We start from the raw sequence: 24,980 nt of genomic DNA, 5'->3' as shown, positions 1-24,980 counted from the left end.
TTCAAGGTCCTTCCCATCCTGGCCACAGCCCTATCTTGACACCATTTCCCACTATCGACCAGCATTGATACTTGGCCAAGGCAAGATCATTTTCCAGAGCAATGGCATGCTGCCATGTTCCTAAATGCTGATATTCAGTCCAGAACATGGATTCTCAGAAATTTTCCTAAAGTTTATTACCATCAGAATCAAAGGAAAATCAGAGACTATATAGGTTCTTCCCTATGCCAAACCTCTCCTCTTTTCATACCAATACACTGAAAGGAAGCAAAATTGCTCATCACCACTCTGAAGAGCTTTGAGAACACAAAGCACTCATTAGATTCATCCACACTTGAGATGCCATTCAGCCTATTCAGAATCAGAATCTCAGCAAGCGTGGGGAGGTCAGGATGGGGCCATGTCAGGATGGGACCATGGGTAAGGGGCTGTGGGATAAAGTCAAGGAGGATGCCTGCCCCATCCCTAGGCTGCAGGAGTGGCACTAGTGAGGGAAGGGGCAAGAGCAATGAAGGTAATTCACTATTCTGGTTACTTTGCTGCATAACAAATGATTCCAAAATTAGTGGTGAAAAAAAAAACATTTTACGTTGCTCATGATATCGTAGAAACTTAGAAAGGGCTCAGTTGGGCAGGTCTTTCTAGGGCTAGAAATACAGATATGGAAGTCATAGACATAAAATTTGTGATTGAAATCATGGAATATAAGGTTTTTCAGAGAGAATGTGCAGAGAATAGAGAGGGTCAAGAGCAGAACCTTGGGGACACCAGCCTTCACAGGGTCAGCCAAGGAAGGTCTGTCTTACTCACCTCCTACTTGTACACACTCCTTATGTATTAAGGACTCCTTTGGAAAGAAATTCCATAGCCACTAAGAAAACAGGTGACCAGAAACCCTGCTTTCCTTCTTAGCTCTTCCTCAGAGTCCCTCCTATGGTTGCAATTAGACACTGGCTTGGAGCTGCCATCCTCTGAAGTCTCAACTGGACTGAATATCAAGCATACCTTTGAGAAGTGAACTGAACGAAGAGACATCAGCATTACGTATTCACATTATCAGTCAGAATACACGAGGTTCTGCTGCAGTAACAAACAACCTCACCACCTCGATGGCTTAAACAACAAACGTTATTCCACATCATGATCACTGTCAACCTACGACCCAGGCTGATGTGGCACCATGTGGATTATCACCGGTCGTCACGGCAGAGGGAACAGAGAATACGACAAAGCACATACTGGCTCGTAAAGCTTCCACATGGAGGTGACACAATCACTTCCATTCACATTTTGTTGGCTGAAAATGCGCCACGACCACACTTGAGCTCAGAGTAGAGAGGAACAATCTTCTAACAAGCCCTAAATGAGAGAAACAAATGCAGCGGACAGCATTAATGCCTTACACAATGGGCGTTCACAACACAAATGTTTGGTTTTGGTGGGAAGGTCAGGGGAGACCTACTGGGTTTAACCAGGAAAGATAGCATTTGGGTTATACATGAAAGGTGGGAAGGAGTTAAATGAATGGAGATGGAGAGAAAAGAGAAGAGAGAAAAAAGAATGGAGATAAGAAAGCTCCAAACAATGTGATGACGAAGAGCCTCACTTGATTGGAACACAAGGTTCCTGTTTTTTCATTATGCTGGAGAAAAAGATGGATTTGCTCTACACCAAACATGTAAGCTGGATAAGCTAAGAGTAAAATGATATGCTAAGTTATAGAATGGATGATGGGGTTGCACGATAGGCCACGAAACGAGGTTCACCAAATAAACGAAAGAATAAGCCCTGAGGATGAGCTCTAAGGAATAACTTTTTGCTTAAATCACAGAGACAGGAAGTATCCTTTTGGAATTAGAAGATAATAATAAAAGAGTCCCTGGAAAGAGGGGACACACGTATTCTCAGATACATTTTCAGTCTTTTCTCATGAATAAAAGAACAGGCTCTATGGCTTTTGGTTTTAGACGCCATTGTGCTGTGAACATCCCCTGAGTTCCTTGGGTAGGAGACATTATTAACATTAGAAATATCTTCCTGGTCATGATTGCCACATAGTAGAAAACCGGTAGTTTCACTGCTGCTCTGAAAATCAATTTTGATTTAAAGCAGTAGATGGTTAACTATCAAATATCAGTTAATCTCCTCCTCATTGTAAGCTCCCGGAAGGCAGGGCCTGCAACCTATTCAAATTTATGTCTCCATTGTGAGCGTAGAGAAGATATTCAGTAAAATGTGTTGCATTGTCTACTGGAAAGAATAGAAAATTATAGGAAATGACCTCATTTGGGTTGTTCATATTTTTCTTTCAAGGCAAATATTTTGCTTACGTAAGATTTTTCCCTGCATTAAAGCTTTCATGAGCAGAAAGTACGCGGTTTGAATACTGATGGGGTGAATTACCATTTCCCTTAAAACTGTATTCTATGCTAGGCTCCCTTCTCTCTGTGTGTTTTTTGCAGTACCTGTCAGCTTCCCACCCTGGTGAGCTGAGGGGAACAACTTAGACAGAAACAACGACTGCCTGCTGAAAACCTCCAGCCAGGAGCACTTCCAAAGAGTCAGCTTCAGCTTCTCCCCACAGTGCTGACACACTCTTTGAGTGCTATCTTCCAAGCTCCAAAACTAAGAGGAAAAACAAGAAGGAAAGCATGAAGAGGGAAAGTTCTTTAGATGTCAGCTATTTACGTAGCTCCTTCAGGTTTCCTAGATAATTCTTTTGTCCAGAAGTGCCGCGTTCTCAAACATCAGTAGGTCCCGGATCCCCATAAGGGAAAGAAGCCTGCATCTCCCGCCCCCTAGACAGCCAGGGTTTACTTTTCTAAACATGGGTATGGCAGCTTTTGGTGATCTAGCAGGTGTATTTATGTCACTGATGCTTGACAAGAACCCTTCCTGAGGACGCTAAATTGCAGGTAAAGGGTGTTAGGCCAATAGCTTATGAAATTATTCTTTGTGAGTTATAGACTTAATATAGTGTCTAGATGGGGGAAATATTTACTGCCTTTTAAAAGAAAGAGGCACTTAGGAAGCACCTCCATTTTTGGAGAAAGTGGGCATGGTTGTCCAAAATCAGCCAGGGCGTGAATGACTGAGGCGGGGAGGACCCACATCCTGGCTGGCCCTGGTGAATAAGGAGCACATGTCTCTGTGCTCGAGAGCGTTTGGGTCAAAGCACATGAGCAAGATCCTCACACTACACATCACCTAACTGTACCGGTACCGTAGCCGGGACGGAGCAGGCTTCAGCGAAGGATTTTTACCAGATAGATCATATTAAGCAGATAAAGATCATTAAATCATTAGACATTCTATAAATTATGTTTAATAGAAAATCTCCTGATCATTCTGTTTCATTTATGTAGCACGGTGTTAAAATGGGAATCCTCCAGCTGCAGTTCGGACTGAGGCATTAATACAACAGGCCCTAGCAGGAGAGCTGCTACGCACAAGGACCAGGGATGGAAGGAAGAGCAAAGGGACTTGGTGAAGAGATTTATTTGGAGAGGGCCATTAGCTGTTACCTGTTACCTACTCGTAGTGTGAGGATCCTCAGCAGGGGTGCGACTCCTTTACCTGGCACCTAGTGAGGGCATCCTCTGGGATGCAGCCCCTGAGAGCTGCGCCCAACACGCTGAGGACCACGATGGCCGGGGGAGCAGGTGCCCAGTCAGTCTGCACCTGCAGCGCCCATGTTTCCCCTGCACCCGAAGGAGGCCACAATGGAGCGAGATTCTGTTGGGTCCTAGACGCCAACAGGAGGAGTCTGCAGCCGATCCACCACTGCCCAGGAGCCCAGGAAGAGGCCACGTGAACCTCGCCTACATCGCGGGAACTGCAGGTGAGAGGCCCCGGTGATGGGACTCTCTGAAGAACCAGGAAAGCGCCCTCCAGGAAAGAGCTTCTCACTTCTCCTCCCTCCCTCTCGTGGAGATGAGAAGCAGGAAACAAGTAGGAAATGAAAGACGTCAATACAGGCCTTAACATGGGGGTGGGGCTTCAGCGCTGAAGTCTTCCCTTTGCAAGAGGATGAAAGCAAGAGTTTACCGCTTGGGCCAGAAAATCTAATTTCTGAATTGAGACTTTGTTTTCAGCTTAAAGGGATCCTATACCAATCTTTTATCTAAGAATCATCATGAAAATCATGGGATCATCTCTCCAGGGGCAGAGAAAGATTCTCCTCCCTGCCTAAATGTTAAAGGAGCAGTAGAAGCAAATGCAGAGTAGGGTTTCATCATATCCTAGAAGCCATGCATTCAGCACAGCAGTTACATTTATGGTCACCTCCTGAGCCCTGACTGTGACATCACATATATGAAAACTGCCACCATCTTTTATGTGATGTGGAAATCTAGTTTCCTAAGAGAGGAGATTCAATCTACCAATCTTGATCCCTTGAAACTTCTGTCAGGAATAAGAGGGCAACCTTTCTGGAGATCTTGTTTTCTCATCAGTGACCCAAGTGTAGCCAACTCTTTCTCACATGTTACAGGTTTTGGAGGTTTAGGAATTTAAACTAAGATGGGAATCTAAAAACACAGAATTGTGACCCATGCATGAAATTGGCTAGCTACTCTTTTCTACTGTAGCCATTAGCTGCCATCTCTTTAGATGTTGTATTACTAAAATTTCCTAGATGACCGGGTTCTCATTCTTCTGCTAACAGGAATCTTTAGAAACTTAAGTGGCAGAGGTGTGCGTGTGGGCTATTATTCTCTCAGAGTTGAAGATGAGAGGGGGATGGTGCCCTTGACTGCTGTGCGGTTACCTGAAGTGGGCTGCCCCATGCTAAAGGGCAATGGGATTTCCATTGCAAAGTGAGCATTCAAAATGACTTTTTATTAACAACAACCAAAAAAAAAAATTAAATATAATTCTTTATCTTCAAAGTGGTCCTTTTGAAAAATTGTGATATTTCTACAAAAGGTGACAATCTGCCAACACAGAATACCTTGTGAATGCGAATATCGCTCCCTTCATTGCTCCTGGTTTCCTTCAGAAGCTACATAATCTTACTTTCTAAAAACTGTAGGCTGCAAAGTTAATAGAATTCAAAAGGACTACTTTTCAGTCTGAAAAGTTATAAAGATGTGAGTTCTCCATGCCTTTAAGGAAATCCAATTATAGATCTTTTTTATTATTATTATTATTCAAGCAAAGACCAAAAGAGGAGCTTTTCTTTCCTGGTGTCATTTGCTCAGCAGGAACTCACCTTGACATTGGAGCTGATTTTCCTGCATTTCTCATTAAGAAATTACTACCAGATACCCAAACTCAGACGTAAACTATGTTTAAGCAGTCCCAGATTGCCTTGCACACCTCAAATATACCGTTTTCATGATAGTTTATCTGTGGCATTCAGGGATGGGATTAGGGTGGGGCAAGTGAAGTACCTAGGGCACCACATTTAAGGAAGAACTCACTCTCAGAGTCATGCAAGTAAAGGGTGAGGACGAGTGCCTCCTTAAACTGTATACCCTGCTTGCCTCCCTCCCTCAACCTAGTCCTGGCCCTGGTGGAACTTGTTATTTCTAAGTAATCCCTGATCATTAAAAAAGAAAATGAAAATAAATTTTTAATAGTCTACCAAAATGTGTACTGAGTTGTTTTGGAAACTTTCAAAGAGCAATGATTAAATATTTAATCTTCACACAAACAGGGAGTTGAGTGAAGCAGACATTGACTGATAAAGCCTTTCTGTGAATTATACACAAAACCAGTCATCCCAGAGAGAGCAGGACTCTTTGAGGTGTTCAAAACACAGAGGTATCTGGAAACATTCAGCTCTTAGGAGATAGGTTCCTATTAGTTTTGCCCAAACTAGCTGGTTTATTTAATATATTGATGTGAATACAACAATTTGACCGCAATTCCGTTTTTCTTTCATCTTGTCATCATACCAATTAAACTGTTTTACCACACAACATTTTTTTACAGTGATCCATTTTCCCTTGCCCAGGTTTTAGATATTATCAGTTTCTACCAATTTTTACAATGGTGCCAATTCTTAAACTTTACCAGAATATAGAGTTTTGTCTTTAAGACTATATGAGACTGTTTCTCTCACTCTTGGGTTTCCGTTAGCTCAGTACTTAAAGAGTACTGACTACTAGCCGCTACAAAGACCAGTGAGTACCGACTGAAAGAGGGAAGATTGAGTCTTAATAGGAAATTCCTTTGACTAGCAGATATATTTATCACACATGTTATTTGGTCCATTGTGTTTTTTAATGCTAGCAATAACATTAAAAATGTAATGTGGCTATTGACACTTGAAGATTCTATGATTCGTTTTCTCTGCTCATGGACTAAGTATAAAAATAAATGGCATTTTCTGCTATTTCCCAAGTCTTAACCATATTTTTTTTGCCCACCTCATAATGACTATACTTGTCCCCTTTCATCAAGTATGGCCAAAGAAAAGTCAAAAACTTGTGTTTCTCTCTGAAATCAAGGTGGCAAATTATCAAGAAGCAACTCTTCGATGCTTTTGAATGGCTGAAGCAAAATATCCCACCTTGACTTAGGCAAGAAAAAAGCCAGAGAACTCCAGTTGTTTTATAAGATCTTAACATCACCAAAAAAAAAAAAAAAAAGAAAGAAAAGAAAAAGGATTACTGATTTCTCCTTCCTCATAGCTTTAGAGCACAGAACGTGTCAGGATTTCCAATAGGCTCCATTACCCATACATCAGAGTGTGTGTGTTTCTCTCCAATGAACTCATTTACCATCCTGTAGAAGACCAAGGGATTTGGTGCCTATATCAATCAGGTAATTGCTATAACAAATAAACCCCAAAAGGTCAATAGAAGTTTACTTCCTGTTCACTTAACAGCACTATGCAGTATTCCTGGTCGATGGGCAGGTTTCTTGCACTCAGTGAGTAAGAGATCTGGGCTTCCTCCATCCTGCGGTTCTGCCGTTCCCTAGGATTACAGAGTTCCCTACATCCAATCACAAGGACACACAGACTTTGGTGAAGGCACACTCTATTCTCCATACCCTGGGCCAAGAAATGTGTATCATTTCCACTAATAGCCCACCAACAAGAATAGTCATGTGACCCTACCAAGAAGCAAGGAGTGTGGCAAAGATGTCCATGATTGGGCAGACACTTTCCAGTGACAATTCTGTGATTGGGGAGCACTTATTCTGGTGAACATCTCGCTCTCCCAAAAATGTTCAACTGAACATAGAAATTTTCATGAACTAATGACATGCACTGATCTCATATTCTTTTTTTTTTTTTTTTTTTTGCGGTACGCGGGCCTCTCACCACTGCGGCCTCTCCCGTTGCGGAGCACAGGCTCCGGACGCGCAGCCTCAGCGGCCACGACCCACGGGCCCAGCCGCTCCACAGCATGTGGGATCCTCCCCGGATCGGGGCACGAACCCACGTCCCCTGCATTGGCAGGCGGACTCCCAACCACTGCGCCACCAGGGAAGCCCTCTCATGTTCTATTCTGAAGCAGATTCTCTCAATATCAATACACCATGATTATAAGTTACTTAATTTTTCTAAAATTCTCCGCTCTTTGAGGTTTTAGGGATACTCTTTAGCACAACAAAGAAATGGTGTACTAAAAGTTCTTCAATACCCCAAAGATTTAATGACCTTTCCGTATACCTCACTCACAGAGGAAAACCGCACATGATCGGAGCATCAGTTTGATAGTATGACACTTATCTGTGTTCTGTAATTTTTGCCTGCATATTGTGATAGTTTCATTTTTATCTTTAAAAATGCCCTGAATTTGAACATTGTTTATAGAATCTTAATTCTTGAGAAGAAAAGTATACTAAGTTCCAATTAATAAGTCAGTCATTTCCCTCTGCTGCCTGTCTGCTCCTTATTGGATCCATAGGTCCGTAATGTGTCAAAGATGGCAAGAACCTTGGACGTGATCCAGTCCCAAACTCCTCATTTTACAGATGAGCAAATATGCTAGCAAACGTTTTTGATCCTCACTCTTCAGATGAGTTTTCCCTTTGCTTTTCAAGCCTTCATTACTTCTTTTTACCATTGTGAATGCCAGGCCATCACCTGAACTAGCTTCCCTGTGACTCCTGTACCCTTGTCTGTGTTTACTCATGAAGTGCAAGGGCTTCCGTTATCCAAGCAATTTCCTAAGTAATATGGCAGGCAGTCCGTGTCTCATTTCAATGTTATTAGTAAAAGTGATATACTGATATTTCTATTTAACACTTGGCATTGTTCTTCTTTGACAGACATTAGTCAATATAAAAGAAAGCTCTCTTGTTCTCTCCCTTCAGGAACAGAAACTATGAAAGAAATGTCCTACACAACACCCTTGCCTTTTTTGGTTAATTCCTGCCACCAGAAGCTGGAATTGTAATTTAGTTCATCATAAAAGACTCATTTCTCCCCATCAATCTGCTCCACATTCTCATTGACCTTCCAGGAGGACAATCACAGAGCCAAATGCCTTTAAAGGTTAAAGATATCAATTATATCTCAACAAAGCTGGAAAACAAACAAATAAGTGTTTAAGAGACTCATACTAGGGAAGTTTAGTACAGGTATTTTTTTCTTTTATATTTTGCAAGGCCGGATGTTGAGAGTCACATTTCCACATCCAAAGATTTTCATCCCTTTGTACCAGAGTATATTTCACTAAATGTTTAGTCAGTCTCCAAACATTTTTTTCTCAACATGGTATCCACCTATTCACTGAAATGTAATGCATCACTATCAGAGTATGAGAAGCCACCATCTCCACCGTCTCCTTCCTGAGCTCCCCCGTCCCTGCATGCACACACACTCACAAGGTGGGTAAAGCTCTCTCCCTTTGCATTTCCATAGCAGCTTCTATTTATATCTGTCTTAACACTTATCAAGGTATATACTTCAGATGTTGGGGTGGAAACTAAACTGTAGCACCTAGTGAAATATGGAAGATTCTCAATAAATACTGGCTAAGTAAATGTATAGGAAACCGTTAACGTTAGGTTAACCCAGATACACAAATTAACACAGACTCCTAAGCTTCAGACCAGAAAAAGCACAAAATAGATAACAGGAAGATTTCTTTCTAATTGACAGGAACAATACAATTGCAATCAGGTGCAATTTTTTAGACTACTGATGATTGCTGAACTCATGGATAGAAATATGAGACTGAATATTTGTTCATATATTGAACAAATATTTATTGAGTGCCTACTGCTTACCAGAGGCTGTAAATAGGAGGAAGAGTATGGATAAAGCCAAGGGTGACTTTTAAGTTCTTTACTGAATGGCCCTTTAAAGAATCCCTTCTCCATGGTTTTCCCACTGTGTTCCCAAGGGGTTATATCCTGAGGAGCACCTTACTCTCAATACTTCTTCGTATCAACATGTTTTAACATTCCTCTGAGCCTTTGTATCGGTCTCTGCGCTAAGCACTTTACATGGCTTATCATATCCAATCCTCCTAACAATCTATTCTGAAGATGAGCTGGAGACAGAGAGGTGTAGTCATTCTCCCCAAGGCCACATGACGGCAGAAGTGATCTCCATACCCAGGCCATGAATCACACCACTGTACCCCTCCTTGTGGTTGGACCTCCCTCCCTTTTTCATAGGGGATATTCAGCCTCCACATCATATATTCAGCAAACCCTGGCTCAAGGTCAAGACTGAGGGCCCGTGTCTTGCTGCTGGCCCCTCGCTTGCCACTCTCTGCTCAGTCATTCTTTCTCCCACAGCTCCACCTTTGGATGCTTTGCACAGTGCTAAATCCCCCGCTCTATCTCCAAAAAGAGACACATGCGGTAATTCAGGATCCTGACATAATGAAGAACAGCACGGTTCTGGGAGCATGCCATGGTGAGGGTGACAGCTTGGGCACGTTGGGACCACACGTAGCCCATGAGATCACAGTGCCCTTCGAGGCCTTTGGGGAAGGGAAATAAAGCCCCTTGGTCTGAGGAACTAAACCCCCGGGGATGGGATGGATGCTCCACTTGACTCAGCAGTCTCCCTTTTGACCCGCAGACCATTGGCTCTGACGGGCTTCAGATGAAACTTTCTCCAGCCTGCCTCATCAAAGGGAAGCCCGCCACTGTGTGCACAGAGGCTTTGAGGCTTGAAGAGGAGAAAGAATATAAAGTGAGGAACTGAGGGCTCTCAGAGGACATCTCTCCCCAAAAAAGCAGAAGGACGCAAGAATAAAAGACCCATGATTTCTCTAACGGTACGTAAAAAATACAGGTTGCTAGTTTGTCATATCGTAAACGTTTTCTCCACTGACTCCGAAGCCGTCGTGAGCTGAACCAAATCTGAATTAAGAGAGGCTTCAAAGGAAGCTTAACAGTTGGTCACAAGGGGTAAATTTCCCTGTACTGCCAAACGGAAGGCTCCCCAGAGGGTGCTAAGTGGTAGGGTCCCTTCCGTAGCTAATACGGTAGAAAATCATAACTCTTCACAGGCCAGAGCTGGATGCCACTGCCACCTTCACCAACTTGCTCAAAGTCGCAGTAAAACCAGAATGCAGACACACAGCTGTCATCTCTGATGACGGATTTACTGACTTCGGATGGCCGCTTCTCATTTTAATAGTTTCCTCCCCAGCCAGGATGCGAATGACACAGACACACGCCACTGAGATTCAGAAAACTCTTCCCACAATTGCTGTGCTTTAGAATCAAGAGTCACCTTCTCAGAGAGTGGGACACCTTGGAAGAAGTGCACATTTGCAGACAAAGCAAGAGGAGAATGTTCAGGCTCCCCCTCCAGCCTGAGGGGATGGGGTTTGCTCAACCTCCAGCTGCCTGTCTGCTCCGGAAGTCTTTCTGGATGACGACCTACATCCCCCAAAGGGAAGAGGAAAGCCCACACCGTTCCCACCAACTGGGATTTTGACTCCTCATCAGGGAAATTTGTGAGTGTGTTTTGTTGTTGTTGTTGTTTTTGCGGTATGCGGGCCTCTCACTGTTGTGGCCTCTCCCGTTGCGGAGCACAGGCTCCGGACGCACAGGCTCAGCGGCCATGGCTCACGGGCCCAGCCGCTCCGCGGCATATGTGATCTTCCCGGACCAGGGCACGAACCCGCGTCCCCTGCATCGGCAGGCGGACTCTCAACCACTGCGCCACCAGGGAAGCCCTGTGAGTGTGTTTTATAAACATTTCAATAGTGCTATAAGCCTGGCACTATTCTAAATGCCTTGCAACTCGTCACAGTAACAATCCCGTTATAATACCAACGAGGAAACTGGGATGTAAACGTAGTAATTTGCCCCACGTCACACAGACGGTAAGTGGCAGAGCCAGGCACCCAACCCAGGCTTGGGCTCCAGAGTCCAAGCTCTTCAAGGCCAAGCCCGCTGCCTCGCCATTAATTCTCTTTTTCTACACAAACTAAATTCACGTCTCTGTTACGTAAGAGCTTCCTCTAGGTTTGATATTCCCAGCAGGGATCACAAGTTATCAGTGTTTGAAGGTGCAATTCCACAAGCTGGCCCAAGACGCTGGGGGAAAGGGAGAAAGTCAGAAGGAGGTGGAGAACCCTTGCCGTTATGCTCCCATGAGCAGTAAACTGGGCAGCTTTGTTTTCCATCGCTGTTTTTCCAGTTGCTGTCAGGAAACCAGGGAGCTTGTGATTCATCTGCGGCTTGGGGTGATACCTGTGACAACTTCCGTCTGCAGGCTCCTCTGGGTCTTTTACGTCCCCACTGGTTGTTACTTGGTTTCTCTACTTCTGAAATGTCTCCGGATGCTGTTTCATTATGTAGAGTCAGGCAGAAGACAGACGGATGCGTGTGAAGCGGCGGTGAAGCTGCCACCGGGTCTGCAGTGTCTGTGGTAGTTTATTACTGCTGCCAGCAGAAGAGAAATCTGATCATGGCAGACGCAGCCTGCTGTGAATCAATATTTTACAGGTAGTATACTTTGAAGAGATGACATCGAGACAGAATCAAAAGAGAGGAGGGAGAGAGAGGGAGAGAGGAAGAAAAGGCACAAGCAGGAGCAGAGAATTTATCCTGACATCCTTTGACAGTCCTTCCCACAAAGAGCGAGAGGAACAAGCCAGGGTAAGGGGAGCCGACGCTGACGCGGGGGGGGATGGACTCTTTGACAAAAGCCATTACTCCCCACTTGCCTTCACCACACACATGCCATCACAAAAGGGGAAACGCAGCTGTGATACCCTTTGGACCAAAGGATGCCTGTTCTGAGGCGCAAGCTGGGAAACACCCAAAGACACGACAGGAAGCAGACCTTTTCCCCTCTGGTTCATGGACCGGGAAGCTGAGAAAGCGCTTGGTGGAGAGATGAGCAAGCCCTTCGCATGCCTGTCCTGGTCTGTGCTTTCCAGGTGTCCTTGGGGATCTCTGGAAAGCATTCCAGAGCCTCAATCTGAGGATAAAAATAGAGGGGAGGTAGCAGGAGTTTGCCAAGGCTTTCAGGCTCCCAGTGGACTGCGCGTAGGGAAAGCTCTCCCCGGCAGCACGCCTGCAGACACAGGTGCTGACAGACTGACTCCCAGATGAGGTGGGAGGCTTGCTGTGCTGCCCAAGACACAAGGAAGCTGTACTTATATGTGGCCTAGAATAGTGGGAATGTGGCTTCTCGAGGGCAGAGAATTAATGAAATAGCAATCAAGTTCCTCCCCTGGACAAGGTAGTAGGGATATGAGAGAGATACAGAAACTAATAACCCCCAACCCTTGCCTTCATGGGGAATTAAGACAGATACACATTCTGCACTAATGCACAGTCTACTGATGAGTGCCCAAGAGATACTGCAACAATGCACTGCGGGACTTCAGAAAAGACCGAGCTCTCTTATACCCTAGAATTGCAGCCTTTTAAGATCTGAGAGGAGCCTTGACTTAAGGGATGAAGACAACTGACCTGACACTTGACAGTGGGATCTGGGAGAACCTCCAGCCATTTGTGCCAGGACTGGAAAGATGGGTGGAATCTGGGTCTGGCAAGCCGCACTGGGTTTCAATGGGGCAATAGGGCAAGGAGACATCCCGGGCAGAGGAAGTTATCTAAGTCAGCATTTCTCAGACGGTGTTCCAAAGCGCACGGGGAGTGTGAGAGAGATGTTACATGAAATAGCTTCTTGGACAAATACATTTTGGAATTCCTAACTTACATGGAGATATTAACCCAGGGTTAAAAATGTTAGAGAAAGTTTTAGGGTGAGAAAAAAGGTGACCAATAGTTAAAATCTACAGCAGTTAGAGTGAACTTTTAAGAAGGCAAATCTGATCATTTCACACCCCTGCTTACAATCCTTCCACGGTTTTCCACTACTCTTAGAATTAAGCCCACGTGCTTAAGAGAGTTGTCTTATGCCCCTCCCTGGCATCATTTTAAGCTTGCCCTTCCCCTCTGTGGGTCCAGCCATGTGCTGCTCTTCTAGGCCCTCGAATACATCACATTCTTTCTAATGTCCAGGCCTTAGCATGTATGGTTTCCTCTTCCTGGCTAATTCCGAAAAATGCTTTAAGCTTCAGCTTATTGAGACCCCTGAGTCAGGTTAAAGTCCCTTACCATGTGCTCCCAGTGAGGCCTGCTTTTCCCTCCACAACCTCTCACCCCATCAGGGCTGCACCCTCAGGAACACAGTGCCCAATGCCCAGGGAGCTCTGTAACACAGGGAGGATGAGCCTTGAAACACCTGCTAGCGCCAGGGCATGGGGGATCCCTGAGGAGGGAGACTCGACATCATTAGCAGCCAGTGAGTGGACACTGGGGGAAGGGAAGACAGCCTTGAAGCTGTTTCTTAAGATTGTTTGGCAGTGACACGCGAGGTAGTTGGGAGCACAGAGAGGCTGCTAAGAAGACAACGCGTTAGGAGAATACTGCAAGAGCTTGGCTAGAGGTAAGGAGTCTAGTCTAGTGGGTTGCTAAGGAATGTGAAGGGAAACAAGAGGCTGGAAGAGAGAGGGTCTGTGGAAATAGTCTATAGGACGCCACAAGTGATGGGACAGAAAAGGATATGGGGAGCAAAGGTGACTCCAGGTTTGAGCCCATGTGATTGGGAGACTGGTGATGTCATTCACAGAATGGCCTTCAGGAGACGCAGCTGAGAGGAAGGGACTGTGAGAGGAGGAGGGAAGGGGTTCCACTGTGGATACTTTGACTTTCAGGGGAAAGTGGATGTGGCCCTCCCTGGAATCCCTTTACCAAGCCTGGAGTCAGCCTCTCCTGCTCCCTCCCTCGCGCATCCTGCCATTGTCCATCTCCTGGGTCTCCCAGCTTGGTCCCTTCCTCTCCTCTCTACCGCCTGACTACTGCCTGTACGCAGGCTCTACCACCTCTCATCTGAATTCCATATGCTCCGTGATGGTTAATTTATGTGGCAACGTCACTGGGCCATAAGGCACCCAGGTATTTGTCAAACATTATCCTGAGTATGTCTGTGAGGTGTTTTGAATGAGATGAACATTTGAATCAGTAAACTGAATAAAGCAGATTGCTGTCTCCATTGTGGGTGGGCCTTGTCCAATCAGTTGAAGGTCTGACTAGAACAAAAGGCTGACCCTTCCGAGAATAAGCAGGAGCTCCCCCTGCCTGACTGCTCTGAGCTGAGACATTTGAGTCCTTCAGACTCAGACTGAACTTTGGCTCTTCTTGGGTCTCGACTCTGTAGATTTGGGGATTGGAACTTACACCATTGGCTCTCCTGGTTCTCAGCCCTTCAGACTCAGAATGAAACTACACACCAGCTCTCCCGGGTCTCCACCGTGCCGACTGCCTGTCTTGGGACTTCTCAGCCTCCAGAATCTCATGAGCTAATATTTTATATTCTCTTTCTCTCTCTTTCTCAGATAGATAGATAGATAGATAGATAGATAGACAGATAGATAGATAGATAACTAGATCAACAGAGATATATCTATACAGAGAAATATATCCTTTTGGTTCTATGTCTCTGGAGAATCCTAACACATGTGCTCTTTCTCTCCCTGCCGACCCATCTCTCAGCTTCCCACTTTCACCATATTAGGCTCAATGGACAAATTACTCTTTCTAAATTAGCTCACTTCCAACCATGCTACTCCCTAATGAACCTGGATTTAGAAGGTAGGAGGGTGATGAAGAAATCAGATAAGAGAACCACTAATCTTAGGGAGAGAGAAAAAGAGATGATCAACAGTTAAATATCATGAAACATCGAGGATAATGAGAACCCGAATGACACCACAGTTCCACAGTGAGCCATACTAGTGACCCTTGAGGGATCCATTTCTGCAACTTGCTGGGCTAACCTGAGGTTGAGAAATGCAGAGCAGGAATAGTGGAAGCCCCAGAGCAAGGTTTCTCAAGCTCTCTGTGAGGAAGATTCAAGCTGCTCCTCCATTCTCACCCCCAATCAATTGCAGACTAATATTCTTTAAAATACAATAAGGGTGGATTACTTTTTAAATGCTCACATGCTTGGATGTCATGGCAATTTCACATTGCTATCAAAGTTTTTAAACACTTCCTTTCAGTTCCTGAATTTATCTCATTGTGGACCTGTAGCAAACAGCTCACATCTGTCCATGGATCACATTTTTTTCAGGTGAAGTATAGTTGACTTAAAATATTATATTAGGGCTTCCCCGGTGGCGCAGTGGTTGAGAGTCCGCCTGCCGATGCACGGGACGCGGGTTCGTGCCCCAGTCCGGGAAGATCCCACATGCCGCGGAGCAGCTGGGCCCGTGAGCCATGGCCGCTGAGCCTGCGCGTCCAGAGCCTGTGCTCCGCAACGGGAGAGGCCACAACAGTGAGAGGCCCGCGTACCGCAAAAAAAAAAAAAAAAAGTTACAGCTGCACTCACACACACACACACACACAAAATATTATATTAGTTTCAGGTATATAACATAGCAATTTGATATTTTTATACACTACACACCATACAAAGTTATTATAAAATATTGACTATATTCCCTGTGCTGTGACTTGTTTGTTTTTATAACTGGCAGTTCGTACCTCTTAATCCCCTTCACCTATTTTGCCCCTCCCCCACCCTCTCCCCTGTGGTAACCACTAGTTTGTTCTCTGTGAGTCTATTTCTGTTTTGTTATACTCATTTGTTTGTTTTGTTTTTTAGATTCCACATATAATTGAAATCATACAGTATCTGTCTTTCTCTGTCTAACTTATTTCACTAAGCATAATACCCTCCATCTCTATCCATGTTGTCGCAAATGGCAAGATCTCATTCTTTTTTTACGGCTGAGCAATATTCCATTGTGTGTGTGTGTGTGTGTGTGTGTGTGTGTGTGTGTGTGTGTGTATCTCACATCTTCTTTATCCATTCATCTGTTGATGGCTACTTAGGTTGCTTCCATATCTTGGCTACTGTAAATAATGCTGCTATGAACTTTGCAGTGCTTATAGCTTTTCAAATGAATGTTTTCATTGTCTTTGGATAAATACCCAGGAGTAGAACTGTTGGATCATACAGTAGTTTTATTTTTAATGTTTTGAAGATTTTTCATACTGCTTTCCATAGTGGCTGTACCAATTTGCATTCCCACCAGCAGTGTACTAGGGTTCCCTTTTCTCCACAGACTCACAAACACTTGTCTTTTTGACAATAGCCATTCTGACAGGTATGAAGTGATATCTCATTGTGATTTTGATCTGCATTGCCCTGACGATTAGTGATGTTGAGCATCTTTTCATGTGCCTGTTGGCCATCTGTATGTCTTCTTTGGCATGGGCATTTTGAGTAGCAATGATCTACATCTGTACTGTCCCTTCCAATACAGTAACCACTAGCCACGTGTAGCTCTTGAGCATGTGAAATGTGGTTAGTCTGGATTGAAACGTGTTCCCAATATCAAATGCTAAGCATGAAAAAGAATGTCAAATATCTCCTTAATACTTTGCAAATTGATTACATGTTAGGATGATAATATTTTATGCATATTGGGTTAAATAAAATAAATTATTAAAATTAATTTCACCTGTTTTTATGTGGCTACCAGAAAATTTTACATTGCATATGTGGCTCACATTATATTTTTGTGGACACTGGTCTAGATGGCAAAACACCTCAAGGGTCAAGCATCCTTAAACCTGCAACCATGGATTCACACCAGCAATTTGTTATTTTTCCATAGAATCAAACCACAACCCCATCCCTGTCTTATTTCTTAGTCATGTAATTATATCCCAGTTGTTTCGCAAAAATATTTGCTTCCAGGCGGAGCTGCACTGAATGGAGCACAAACGGGTTTGAGGGAATAGCTCTCCTGGTACAGAAGGAGGCTCAGGTTTTGCAGCCTCCAAAACTACAGCGGGAAAGGGTAGGAACAAGAGTGTGCAGGAAGAAGAGGAGGAGATGGGTCCTTGGAGGATGAGGTGAGCGTCCCTGTAAATGTCAACATCTCTGACTTACTAAAACCCTCGTGGGAAATTGTGGTATAAATACTTAGTCTAAATTACTGAACTAAATACTCTCTTCACAGCAGGCCTCAGTTAGTTCTATATTAAAGAAGAAAAGTTGTCCTTGGAAAAAGCAAACCATCAGGTCCTGTTTAGGAATAATTTGCATTTTCAAGAATGTCATCCCAGTCGAAAGACTCTCTTAACAGCAGATTCACTGTGACTCAGTATCTGAAGAAAACCTTTAACTTGACTGAGAGACTATGGCTTATGTGTGGGTTGAGGAGGGAGGACAGGATACAGTGTTAAATTGATCCCACGGTTTTGTGCTCCTTAAGCAAATTAGCAAACATTCAGCCAAGACTCTTGTTAAAGATTTTCTAATAAATTAAAGAATAATAAAAAAAATTATTATTGCCAATTGAGGATACGCAGCGTTATCTATTTTGCCACGAGTGATCAATTCGATTCACCCCAATCATACCTTCCCCTTGAGACAGTTCCTTGCTTATTGGCACACACACCAGGTTCTCATTGTGGTAAGTGATTCCTTGTTTTGGGAATCACTCCTTTTCCACGTTCGCTGTCACTAGCAGGTGGTCTGACCGGAGACCATCAGGCAAATGATCTGCCTGCCACCTCCACCCCTTCCCGTTCAAGAGGCGCTGTCCTCATGCGGGGACGTGGATAGGAAGAGAGGGAAGCAAAGAGCTTTCCGACCTCTCTGCCATTTTCCTAACCATCCAGAGCCTCAGGGCAGTACTGACGTTACAAGCTTAGGCTCAGCTACTGCCTTCATATGCTTGGCATCAGCCACAAATAAAAGAGTCATTTTATGACTTCCTCTTTAAACCCATAAAATGCGTGGACTTAATGTACTTGATTATCATATTGGGGCAAGAAAGACTGACTGTCACTCATTGTTATGTGAAAAACCTAGAAAATATCATAGCAGTGTGTGGTATCCAAATACTGAAAACCTAGGGTGACAACACACCTCAGTTTATGTCTACTTTCAGGATGTAATTATTAATAGAGCCTCCTTTCATTCCCCCAAAGCACCCCTACTTGGACAATAAAGTATATATATGGCCACCCTACAGAACTGGAAACTGAGATGAGCAAAACAACTGGGCACGCAACCTACTCAGTCCCATTGCCTCACTTCTATGAATCACACTCATAAAAGCTGTGTATGCAAAGCAAATGCTGCATAACCATAATTATGATTTCCATCGGGAAGTGACCATTGATTAGGAAATGGAGTTCTTTTATTGGAGAAGTGTAGGGCTAGCCAGAGGTTAATGGGGACAAAAACAGGCTGGCCTTGAATCCTTGATAGATTAATACTGATTTGCATGGTGAAGGTTAAGTGCTATGTGGGCTGCCAAAGGAAACGCAAGTGTCTCAGAATGATTCTGGATAAACAGGAAGGTCAGAACAGGAACAAGGGCAACCTGTGCTCTGCTCCCGCGTATGTCCTCAGGGGGTGACATGGTCGCCTCTCTAGGGGCTGAGCTCCTAAGTTCTCAACAGCTCACCTAATGTTGACAGCCTGGGAAGAGTAACAGGAAATAGTGAAACACATGCTTTTACAGTACAGTGGTCCTTGCCATGGCCTATCTCTGGGGCAGGAGTCTAAATAGCTAACACAAGGCACAGCCCAAGTGGACGCTCGCTGGAAACGGCCAGTGCGACCGTGCTGTGTTCCGTCTGAGAATCACTGCTACGGGCAAAGCCCAACGAGGTCTGAGCCTACCCCACTGCTTACACACCCCCTCACTCCCTATGCTCCAGCCACACTGGCCCCTTTCCAACCCCTGGAACAAGCCAAACTCAGCTCCACCTCTGAGCATCTTCCAGTGCCTGGTATGGTCTTTCTCCAGGTCCCAGAAGGGCTGAGCCCTTCCCTTCTGCCAGGCATCAGTGCAGAAGGCAGCCCCTTAAAGGGGTCTTGCAGACAACTCTATTTAAACGAATCAACCTCCTGGTATATTGTCTGTCAAGTCCCCCATTTATTTCCCTCATTATATGTCACAAGGTGGAACTGTCTTGTTTGTTCGTTTCCTTCCTTATTGTTTGTCTCTCCCTCTAGAACAAACTCCATGAGCACAGTAGCTCTTATTCTTTTTTTTAAATAAATTTATTTATTTATTTTTTTGGCTACGTTGGGTCTTTGTTGCTGTGCGCAGGCTTTCTCTAGTTGCAGTGAGCGGGGGCTACTCTTTGTTGTGGTGTGTGGGCTTCTCTGTGGTGGCTTCTCTTGTTACAGAACACGGGTTCTCGGTGCTCGGGCTTCAGTAGTTGTGGCTCGCGGGCTCTAGAGCACCGGCTCAGTAGTTGTGGCACACAGGCTTAGTTGCTCCGCAGCATGTGGGATCTTCCCAGACAAGGGCTCGAACCCGTGTCCCCTGCATTGGCAGGCGGATTCTTAACCACTGCACCACCAGGGAAGTCCCACTAGCTCTTATTCTTCTTAGCCATTATATCATTGTGGCAATGCCTAGAACATGGTATTTATTGAGTGAGGAAATGGATGGATGGATGGATGGATGGTGTTTACAGGGGATTGGGCACAATGATCCCCAGTGAGGGATAGTTGCCCCAAAGCTACCTTGTCAACCTCATCCTCATGGAGTCAAAAAACCCTGAGCAAATAAGAAATAGCAGGGCTGAAGGAGCTCCTTGCCAGATACCCTGCATAAGCCCGATGACGAGAGTGAAAGAGTGTCCAACTTCTTCCCAAGATTCTCTGACCATGGATTATAAATCACACAGAACCCAGAAAAATTTGTCCACCATCTCCAGCTCTCTAAGCCTCTGTTCACAAGAGCAAAGTGAAATATTAGGGAGGGGAAGGCTGGGACACTACCAGGGAACTCATGGAAAAAGACTTACTGGGAATTCTCTGGCAGTCCAGTGGTTAGGACCCTGCACTCTCACTTCCAAAGGCACGGGTTCAATTCTGGTCCAGGAAATAAGATAACGCAAGCCGCAGCCAAAAAAAATAAAAAAGACTTACTGAGGCAAGGGGGCACAGGAAGAGGGACTTAAGGAGGCTGGGAGGGGTGACTAGACCAATGTCTGAATGAATCATCAGGTCTGTGGTCTATTCTGAACACATCTGCTGCCCCATCCATCCTCCACTCCACAACGCATGGACAGACACTGTCCAAATCTGAGGAAGTTACTTAATCCCCAAGTTTTCATTTTCTCATCTGGAATGTGGTAATAGGGAGTTACCTCCCCAGCTACTGTGAAGAGTGAGCACTTTGCAGATGAAGAGGGCTTGGAACACTAACAAGCAGTGTAGTTTGGTGATGACGCAGAAAACTTCCAAAGACAAATGCAGCTATCCATGAAATTACACCAAGATGCCTTCCAGCCTAGGAGGGGAAAACGCTACAGTGATGAAAAGAGGTCATCCCACCTGTCCCCTGGAGATGAAAAAGGATTAGGTTTTAAAATGTGAAATTTTTCTAAGAAGGAGAAACAATGTAACCACACATCAGTACAAGAGTATTCTATCTTTTGTCACAATTTCACGGAAGAAAATGTTAAAGTCATGACACCTCAGCAAAGCTGAGTAACAGAACTGGGGTTAGCGTCAACTGAAAACTGAACGGGAGTTAAGGACGCTTCGCCGAGCCTACATTTTCAGGATACATCATCGTAAAGCTATGAAATTGGGGGTGAGGAAAGGCAGGGGGTTTCAACTATCTAATTTACTCAACTGATTTCTATATACTTGCTTTTAAAGAGTGCTGTCTGAAATACTCCCTCAAATTCTACCTTTAGTATCATCATAATAATAATTTCCATACCACAGTGACAAATGCTCCAAGGTTCAGAGTGGCATGGTGGTGAGAGTTACTGCAAACGGCACATGAACTCTGCGATGTAGTTTTGCTCAGGTATAAAAGGGACTCTTTGATTTGATCATAGAATTATCAACTGAATTATTTCTAATATAGGAGATATTATTAGAGAGTCAATGGCTTTTCCAACACACTTAAAATTTAGTTCTTAAATTTGAATAATGGGAAATGGAATAATATCTTTTCCCCAACATTTTGCCATATCCTTCATTTAATAATGTGTACCTAGAGGAATTCCTGATGTGGGTATATTTTTCATCTGTGCTTTCAGATGTGCTTATTCATGCATTAACATGTAATAGAGGAAATAAAATTTCAAAAATCTCAGTCTAGAAGCTTAGTTGAGAACTGAGGTTTCGATACATGTTAAAGTCATTGTATGACAGTATTATAAACTTGTGAGTTTATAAACAATTTGAAAGATATTCTGGAGTAAACATAAACCATTACCAATTTGGCTATTGTCCGAGTGCTCTGATGCAGGGGTTTTATAAGTGAATTCAGTGTCGTGCACCTAAGCATGAGCCCCTGGTTGAGCACCCCAAGCCATCTCGGTGGGTGTCTGCAAGCTTGCATTTGGCCTTCATCAGACTCACCAGCACTTTCCCTTTAAGATTTCCCTCAGTGTGCTACACTCAGGCTCATAACAGGCTTTGCATTTGAGTATCTTGTTTTAGCGTTGCCTGTAAGTAACTTTAACACTTAACTAACCAACCCTTGGTCACTTGCCCTGGGTATTTTCACTCCCGAGCCCTGGAGCTGACGGCTGGACCTACAAATGCTACAACCCACAACCCCTGCCTGAGTGTGTGCGTCCCCTGAGTCTGTGTGACGATGACTTTTTCCCCTTCTTGTCCTGGAAACCTAATCTTTCCATTTATATTTTTTCTATAGGGTAGAGAAGCCCTGTTAATAAAGACGTTTCACAAAAAATGTCCATCTGTGCTCATTGGGATAAATGAGGAAAAGGCAAGGTGAACATAGCATCCCACTCTAGAGTTAACCCAGGGCCAAACCAAAGCTTGTAATCCTAGATATTCATTCTAACCATCTTAATGTTTCAACATATCATATAGCTTTTATAAAAAAAAAAAAAAAGACCGAGGTTATTTTTATTTCCTGGTTACAATATTATATTTAGAATTTTAAAATTGGTTAACATGCTTGGTAAAAATTTTTAATTTTATAATAAACAATAATCTATTTGACATCTTACTCTGGTTATTTTATTTTTTAATTCCTTTAATGTCTATTCTTCTATTTGTAAAACTAAACACACACACCCATATACAAAGTTTAGAAAATACAGAAAAGCATAAAAACAAAATAAAACAAAATCACTGAGAATCCCACCATCTCGAATTGCATAGCATTGCATTCTGATGCATTTTCTTCTTTTTCTCTCTCCATTTATTTTACAGTAAATCAACAAATTGGCTCAGAATCCAATTAAAACCCCTGCTGCACTGTAATCCTTTGCAGAAAAAGAAGCCACAAAGAAAAGCTCAGCTTCACTCACCAGGCCCTGCCTCTGGATCCCAAAAAGGATGCCATCTCTTCTAATAAACATATTTTGAGCACCTTTTGTGTGCTAAGCACTGGGCCGTGTGCAGGGAACAGAGATAAACCACTCAGTGCCAGCACAGTCACCCTCGGGAGGCAGAGAAGTAAATGGACAACGTACTATGAAAAGCCCATGACAGGAGTGAGCCTAGAGGACAGGGATCAGAAAACCTTCCCGGGGGGGGGGGGGATGGCACCGGGCTTGAGTCTCAAAGGACTGCGAGAACCTAGTTAGGCAATGAAGAATGCACGTGCCACAGAGAAGAGCCAGCAGCGTGAGCAAAACCTCAGCACTAGACAGACTGGCAGATTCAGGACCTGCCAGTCATCTTACACAGCTGGGGCCACAAAAGGGGTTATCCACCGGAGATGTGCTCAACTCAGTAACTTCCTCCTAAGGTTTGGAGAAGCCAGATGTCTGTTATCTGGATCAATCTGCGTCAGAAGTGGAGGCACCGGCATCAAGACAATATCGATCTTCTGGATCCGAAGCTATGACCTATGGACTTTCCCCAAGGCCCCCTTGGACTTGAATCAATCATTTTTAAGGGTGGCCAATGTCCACGTTGATTGAAGACATTTACTAAATGCCAGCTTAGAAAGGAAGCAATCTTGAGCAGGTCTCTCTCTCTCTTTTTTTTTTTTTCTAGTTGAAATCTATCAGTCTAATCATCTGCAGAGGTAAAACCTAATTAAGTATAAAAGCACAGCTTCCTAAATTATCCATTTTAATAAAAAGACATGTAGAGGCAAAAGCGTGAATAGTGTACATACCCTCTAACCTACGTGTGGATGCATTCCCTTATTATCTCGGTACAGGCCTCATCTCCACCAGCCTCTGGTCAGAGCCCGTGTTGAAAGCTCACGCTGCTAACGAAAGTAGCAGTGCGTGACTAACAGTACACGTTAAACCAGGGATGCCAAACAGGCTTCATTTCACCTGCCAGACCCTGCTGACCGGTAGTGACTGACTACCAAGAACAAGGCAGTGGATATGTTAGACTTTATGTGCCACACAGTCGCTACGGCAGCTATTCAACTCTGCTGTTATAGCGTGAAAGCAACCACAGATAATACACAAACAAATGGGCACAACTGTGTCTCAATAAAACGTAATTTACAAAAGCAGGTAGTGGGCTAGGTTTGGTCTGCTGACTCCCAGCCTAGAGTACTGAATGGAGAAAGGCCCAAGCCAAGTGATAAGGGTGGGGACACAAAGTTGCAATCACTGTATTATATTAACTCCACCTAGGGGTTGAAACTTGGAAATGAGACAGCTTAGTGCCAATTCTGACTCTTTCTCTAATTTACCAGGTAACTGCAAGACAATTGTTTAACTTCTTATATTGGTTAGTGTTCTTGGTTGCAAACAACAGAATCCACTCTGGCTAGTTTCAGGCTCAAAGTCATGAACCACACAGCAGGATCAACATGATAACCAAGGATCTAGGGGCTCCGTCACAGACATCTAGAGAGCCAGATGCCTTCACCACCATACTGAGCAGTGGATCCCTCACCTGGACACCAACTCGTGTTGCTCACTTCTGCGTTCAAGTCTCACTCTTGTGCATCTGAATAACAAAGTCTAAGTGACATATCTGTTCCCCAGCTGAAGAGAACAGCTGGGAAATATAGGTTTTAGATTCTCTCTTGAGAAAACAATTCTCACAATATAGGAAACCATCAAAATTTAAAACTCGTGCACAAAAGACACTGGGCAACCCTGACTGACAGAAGTTCTCTATACCTCCCAGTCTGAATTTCTTCCCCTGTAAAATTGGCAACCCTGTTGTTGTACCAAACTGCTCAGTAAGGTAATTTAGAGGTGATGTAGATGTTTAACTTCTAAAATAAGGAAAAATATTTTACTTTGACATAATTGGTTATTTTTAAACTTCTCAGGATGCCAACCTAACGTGTGAGCAGCTGTTGAAACACATAATAAATATATGGCTTAAAACTTAATTTTATCACTGATTTTTACTTGTAATTCATTACTTTATTGTCATCCCACCTCTAAAATTAGCTACCCCATACACCAAGGGGTAGAGGAAATCCAGGAAAATACAACTAATTTTAATAACAACATTAATAACAAGAACCTTCCCAGTCATAGTTTTACTATATACAGAAGAACAACTGATGTCATTTTGCTCGCCTCGCAATTTTTAAATCTTCCTTTCCTTATTTTTGTCACTA

The 24,980-nt window shown here is 43.9% G+C and overlaps 1 long non-coding RNA gene across 1 annotated transcript in view; it reads right to left on the bottom strand.

Moving 5' to 3' along the window:
- Positions 1 to 20,333: 20,333 nt before the first annotated feature.
- Positions 20,334 to 24,980, bottom strand: part of LOC113611306 (uncharacterized) — an 87,242-nt gene continuing 82,595 nt past the window's right edge. The window contains exon 6 of the long non-coding RNA XR_003429397.1: positions 20,334 to 20,726. This is a non-coding gene — a long non-coding RNA (uncharacterized LOC113611306). The remainder of the gene's footprint in view (positions 20,727 to 24,980) is intronic.

Source organism: Aethalodelphis obliquidens, unplaced genomic scaffold (genome assembly GCF_003676395.1).
Source record: "Aethalodelphis obliquidens isolate GAN/ISIS:26980383/991018 unplaced genomic scaffold, ASM367639v1 scaffold3, whole genome shotgun sequence".
Lineage (NCBI taxonomy): Eukaryota > Metazoa > Chordata > Mammalia > Artiodactyla > Delphinidae > Aethalodelphis > Aethalodelphis obliquidens.
This window is presented reverse-complemented; position numbering and strand designations above follow the sequence as displayed.